This window comes from Cryptotermes secundus, unplaced genomic scaffold, assembly GCF_002891405.2.
Source record: "Cryptotermes secundus unplaced genomic scaffold, Csec_1.0 scaffold2113, whole genome shotgun sequence".
In the NCBI taxonomy this organism is placed as follows: Eukaryota; Metazoa; Arthropoda; class Insecta; order Blattodea; family Kalotermitidae; genus Cryptotermes; species Cryptotermes secundus.
The window spans coordinates 453946-460793 of NW_019722980.1; positions in this window are offsets into that span (position 1 = coordinate 453946).

A 6848-nucleotide genomic window follows, 5' to 3' on the forward strand; every position below is an offset into this window, starting at 1 on the left:
GCTGGAACAGAAGTAGGTTTTGTATATGATATTGTGTCGGGGGAGAGAAAGGCAAGGTTAAAGGGTGGGCACTAACCCTTAAGCTGGGGGGGTTGCTATGTTAGTGGGTCATGGCCTGCGTAGCCTAAAATCTTACACATAAACTTTAGTTTAACGGCAGTAATGTTCATTTCAAAAAGGCCGATCCCAGTGGCCAAGTAGTCGGAGGCATGAATTGTCTTCGCTCGCTCGAACGCTCGGATTCGAATTCATCTCAAGGCATAGATATCTGTATTGTGTGCGTTTATTCTGTGTTGTTTTGTGTGTAGGTAGACATCTTGCGACGGGCTAATCCACCGTTCAAGGAGTCCTACCGACTGTGTATAAGAAAAAAAGTAAAGCTGTAATTAATTTAATTTTTTTAATGCTAGTGGGGTGGGACTAAGTCCCTTGTACTGCGGCCACTTCAAAGCTATCCCTGTAACAGGCCGTGAAGGCCCATAGGGTTGTGAGACATTGAGGGTCCCACATTATCTAGACCAGTGTTCCGCAACCGGTGTGCCGTCACAAGTTGAAAGGTGTGACGCGAACTTTTACCTATTGTAAGAAATTAATTGTCGAATTTTATTCATTTTATTTTATCCCAGTTACCGTGTTTCATATGCCTGTATTTATTCTCAGCAACTGCACTGATTAAATAAGATGATGCTTGTTTATTCTTTATTACATGCTGGAATTTTTTATGTACAGTAATGTTGTATTCTAAGAAATTAAACGAAAATTATTTACTCACAGTTGTTGTTATATCATAGTTTTCATTATTGATTTATTTTTATTTTTCTCGCATCTACGCAGCTTCTCTGGTATGCTTGCCGCATGTTCTGTGTACGTGCTTTTCCCTAAAACTGCAGGGATTAGCATGGGTTTCCTGTCTTTTATAACGCTGTTCTGTATTTGCCCCTGTTTGTTAGAAGTTAGAGCTTCTTCAACTTTATGACTTTCTTCCTGTAACAATGCACCCACCGATTGCTGGACTTCATTTAAAATTATAAATATTTCAAAAATAAGTCTGTATAGTGTCACTTCTTCCTTTTGAAAAGTAGAGATCCCGCGTTTTACAATTGTTTCAGTTCTATCACAGCTGTGCTCTGAAGTAGTTCGCAAATTTTGGTTGCTAGTTAGAGGATTACAGATGGGTCGTTTGAGATGTCCCCGACTGTATGGCCACTTGCTGACGGCAATAAAGTGGTGATGGACACAATTAAAGAACATTTAGAAATGCTGCAGCAGAAATTCAATAAGTATTTTGGAGAGAGTGTACAAGATTTCGACTGGGTTCGTGATCCATTTGTTGTGAATTCAGAACATCTTCCGGTTAATATACAAGAGGAACTCGCAGATTTAAAAGCAGACAGAACATTGAAACTAAAACTTCTCGAAATGCCTTTGGATACGTTTTGGTTGGCAATAAGGAGTGGATACCCGGCTATCTCCGAGATGGCAGTTAATGTGTTATTGCCATTTTCAACTACATATTTGTGTGAACTGGGCTTCTCGACGTTAACTGAAATTAAAACATCAAAGATGGAGCGGCTCAAATCCATCGATGAAGAAATGAGACTTGCGTTGTCAACGATCGGTCAACGATTCCACCACGGATCAGACGCCTGTCTGCAGCTACGCAGGCGCAAGTATCACATTGAAGATATGAGTAGAATTACTGTATTTACTTTAATAGTAATAGAAGCGTATTTTATACACTCTATAGTGAATTAAAGTTCATTAATTGTTAATAAATGCACGAGTCGATTCCTGTTTAATGATAATAAAATAAGAATATAATAATATTATAGTAATAAGTTCATCAAGTTACGTATTTATATGAATTGTCTGATATCATGCGTTTTTGAGGGGAATAACATTTTGGTGTGCCGTGTTGAGTCATGGATACTTCATGGTGTGCCGCGAGTAGAAAAAGGTTGCGGAACACTGATCTAGACAATCGGCTCAAAGATGGCGGTAAGGTTGTCAGCCTTACGCACCGGCTCCGCTTTACTCCCCAGGAAAATTATTTAATTCCTGTTACTCATTTCTGTTAGAGGCTGAGTCGACCCCAGGGCCATAGTGCGGCAGGAAGGATTAGGTCAATTGAAAAAATCCAATGACCTCATGGGGACTTGAAACCGCGACCTTTCGACTTGTAGCATAGTACCTCGACCAACTACGCTACCGCGTGCCCCACCGACTGTGTATAGGATCAAGAAACTGAAAAGGGGACCAAGGCCCAACAAAGGGCTGTAGAGACATACTAAATAAATAATTTTTCGTTTAACTGTCTATATTAATTTCATGATTGATACTAATTAATCTGTGGGCCTAGCGAGTCGTAGTGATAAACCTTTGAGGTTGAATAAAATGAAGAAAAAAAACAATTGCACCAAGAATTAAAGAACGCCCCCCAGAAATTTCTGGCATCATAGATTTTATCATCTTCTATACGGCTTTTTAGAGTGTTATGGAAATCGTCGAATCGCTCAGGTATAAGAGCTTTGTACTTCCTCCAAGTCGTCCGTGGAAATTCGGACTGCCCACAAATTTGACAAAACAGTGTAGGCGTATTACAAATAAACTCACGTATACTACCTTTGAGGTTATCAGTATGTCGAGTACTATCTTCTAGATGTAACACAATATAATTCGGTAAAAGTTAACTGACGTTTCGGAGGAAGTAGGCTTGCTGCCTACTTGGAGAATTGAAGGTCATTGGCTGAAGACTAATAATATAACAACAGTGAACACTATAATACCTTGAACGTTGTACTGAAACGAAAGTCTGAGCTGGAGCTCCAAAAACTCCCACTCAATGTATCTCCTTATTTAACCTTGAGTCGGACCTGTAAAAAAACACGTCACTGTCAGTATTGTTATAGGCTTTACCTAGCACCGGCTGTTTACTCAGTCGTCGCTATGCAGCGATAGTTCCTAGTTTGGAACTGGCTAGCACTCGATCCACGGTGGGTGTTTCCCACAGTCACATATTGTTGTAGACTTTACCTAGCAACAACTGTTTACTCGCCGTTGCCAAGTAATGACGCTTGAGTTGTCACTGTAACGTTTACTTGAATGTAGGCAGTTCCCACACGTCCCAGAAAACAGTACCATTGAGAACTTCCGCAGATCACAGCAGATGCTTTAAGTGCTCTTCATTTGATTTTAACATCCTATTGTGTTTTATACATGACCTATAATTCTTACAGTGTCATCAGAACACATAACTAGTATTAATAGCGCTTTTATCCTTATCAATTATGTGTTTGACCCTGTTTCAAGTCATCTTCAGGTGGTATACATGCTTAAACATCAAATTTTAATCGTCATGCTACACATTCTAATAGAACATGAATCCCTTTTTCATATGTATTATCCAATTTTATATCTATCGTATAGTCAAACAGAGAAACATGTTAGTTTAAGTGTGAGAATATGCAAGAAATAAAATGGAAGTGTGTGAATGTGGTTAAGGTGTATAAGCCATATAATTATAAGCGTGTTGCTTATTTTGTGTGTATATATTGTGATACGACGTCCGAAAGCAGGAATAGTGAAATCAGAATAGATGTTTATTCCTAGGCATCGACCCGGTAAATACATTCCAGCGCCAAAGAATACGCATGCAACAATCGAATAAATTCCGTTGCTATGCAAAAACGCTGCAAATACGCCTTCCCAACAAGAGAGGCTGTGTTTTCTGCATGGTCCGTGCAAAGTGGTGGTGGTGGTGGTGGTGGTTATATTCTCTGCATTTCATCTGTTCAACATAACCTCAGAATTTTGCACTATCGCCATATTTATAATTCTTGATTTTTAAAAATGGTTCATAACTAATACGTAGATGTGTGAGTTTTGAAGTTCGGACAGTTTTGACTACGAGGATTGCTATCTTCTGGGGGAGTAGGCTGATTATTCTGGTGGAATTTTCCAGAAGTGTTCGAGCAACGTACTACCCACATATTCAGGGTCAAAAATTCAGGACGTCGGTAAATTTCTGCCAATATAGAAACCATAACATCTCAGAAGACAGCACTCTTCAGTATTTAGATATGTTTATGACATATTTCCATATACAATTTCGCATACCTAGCTCAAGTGTTTCACAATTTATAACAGTTAAACCAAAATCTAAATATTACTTAATGCAGCCTTTATTCTGCTGTTTTACGTTCTAAAAACTCTTAGCTGAACACAAGCAGCATGTTTTTCAAATACCAAAACCATACATAATTTCAGGTCCTAGATTGTCACTGCTCTCGCTGCAAGCCCACAAGTTCACGTAGCCTCAATGTTGTTAGTACCGGTTGTAGGAAACTGGAAAGGGCGGTGCACCGTGTGTGAACTACTAAAGGCAAGTAATCTGGGACTTAGGGCACTACATATTATGTCTGTGAAGCACCTCATCGCAAGTTATTGTTTCTTTTCTCTCTTGGTTATTTAACAAAAAATAAATTTCTTTCTGTCCCCTTATTTCCCCCTTCACACATTGTTGCCAATGAGAAAAAGCTGAAATTAATTAGTTTATAATTTTTTTAAATAAAACAGCTGTTTAATTTAACTGAGGCTGTTAAATTGCAAAGATGTTCAGAGTAGAAGATAATAGTGTTTACAAACGAGATATTTCGATTGCAATATTCAAGGGTTAAATTTCGCTGCACTTTGCTGTCCCCCTTCTACTGAGTTTCCAAGATGATGGTTGGTACATAGAGCTGAAATTCAACCAATCCTGACCACGTAATGACATGCGAGAAATCTTGGAGTGGAATTTGTGTATTTTTCTCTGCCATATGAAAATCTGCTTCGAGGCGGATTGATGTAAAAGGTAAGGTAAAATTGTCCCTGTGCTTAACTACTTAAGCACTACGCCATGATGACGTATGGGGAATGGACGTAGAGATTCATATTTTCTTGACCTTGGCACTAGTTAGAGTGGTCAGCTTCACACACCGGTGACTTTACTCCCGGGGAAATAGACCCTGGTACCTATTGGATAGGAGGATAGGTGGACCCCAGAGTGGGCTCGAACTCTGACACCTCGGTCGCCCAGCCCATAGCTAGTCGCTATACCGACTTGTAAATCAGTTGCGACGCCTGAGGATTTGTGCTCCTGCAACACAGAAGTGCTGGATAAGTTGCCGCTGAAGCACGGCGATCTAGCTTCAAAGAATTGTTTCCTCAGACTGAAATCCCTATAATCAGATACAATTAACTTTATAAAATAATGCACTAGAAGAAGACAATATTATAGATATATAAAAAATACAAAAATAATGTTCCTTACTTTAAAATGTTTCGTAGTTTAAACAGATCTTAAAAGAGAATCCTAGTAAAATATTTTTTAATTATTCTGCAAACTATAGAATCCGAAGTTTCCTTAATATGCATGCAAGAGCCAAAGATGATCTCTGTCATGAGTCACATGAATCCATTGTGCTTATACTCTGTTCCATTTAATATAAATTTCAATATTACAGTCCCAGCCACGCCTAGTTATTAAAAGCCGTACCTTTCCGTTCTCCTTCCACCGATTGCTGCACACTAATCAGCTATCAATCGTGTCTGGTGCAATAAACAAAATTTTGGCCGATGTACCAAGTGGACAAAGTCTCACACACCCGAAGAGACTAAAAAACCCAGTTTGCTTAACAGAAGCCCGAATGACGGAACCGCTAAATTATTCGTTATGCGACATAGTCATTCTGGAAGCGAACAGTTGTAAATACTTGAGAATATTTTTACTCAGCTATTTAAGCTGGGTTGGTCAGGGAAATTAGACTGCGAGAAAAGCTTGGAGGGCATTCCTTTTTGCCATGCATATGCCAAAAAAAGAAAATAGTAACACAAAAATTTAGCATAAACATCAATAGAGACTCGGATTCTTCAATATATAGGGCGGCGTGCTGGGATCCTTACAGAAAGGCACAGATAAATGCGCTAGACCGGGTGCAAAGGAAAATGGCTAAATTAGCATATCAGAGGAACGATTCGAAATGGAAAACCTTGGCACAAGGCAGGAAAATAGCAAACACATATGTTCTCTCTTCAAATAGTACACGGTAAAATGTGCTTGGAAAGCATTAGTTGACAGAATACAAAAGCCATTCTATCTGAGTAGGGTCGAATATGACAGGGAAATGCGGAGCAGAAAGAAAAGAAGAGATACTGGGAAATATTCATTTTAAAAGAGGATCATCTAGCTCTGAAACCAACTACATCTAGATGCTTTAGGAATCTCACCTGTAAAAGAAGTAATTTTAGAAAAAGGGGTTAGATGAAGTGAATGTGAAGGGAATCATACAAAAATTCAGGGAAGTGAAATAGAGTGAATTGGAGTTACATAATACACAATCTTTGACACAACAATTGTGTTTATCAGAAGCTGAACAAATATAGGTATGATCACAAATTGAAAATCATATTTAATTCCAGGATCATTATATTAAGCAAATGTTGAACAAATGTAAGAATGATCACAAATTGAAAAACATAATTAATTCCAGGAACAGTATATTATTGCAAGTGCGGTGGGACTAAGTCCCTTGTACTGCGGCCACTTCTGGCCTATTGTACCAAATATTATATGTAATAAGTAAATGTTGATCATATGTAAGAATGATCACAAATTGAAAATCATATTTAACTCCATGACTATTATATTAAGTAAATGTTAATCATATGTAAGAATAACTACAAATTCAAAACTACACTGTAAAGAATTCAAATAATGAACAAAATAACTGAAGAATCATTCTATTTCATACAACGAAACTAAATTGCCACTCAGTACTCCTCGTCAGCGTCTTCCACTTCAAAACTAT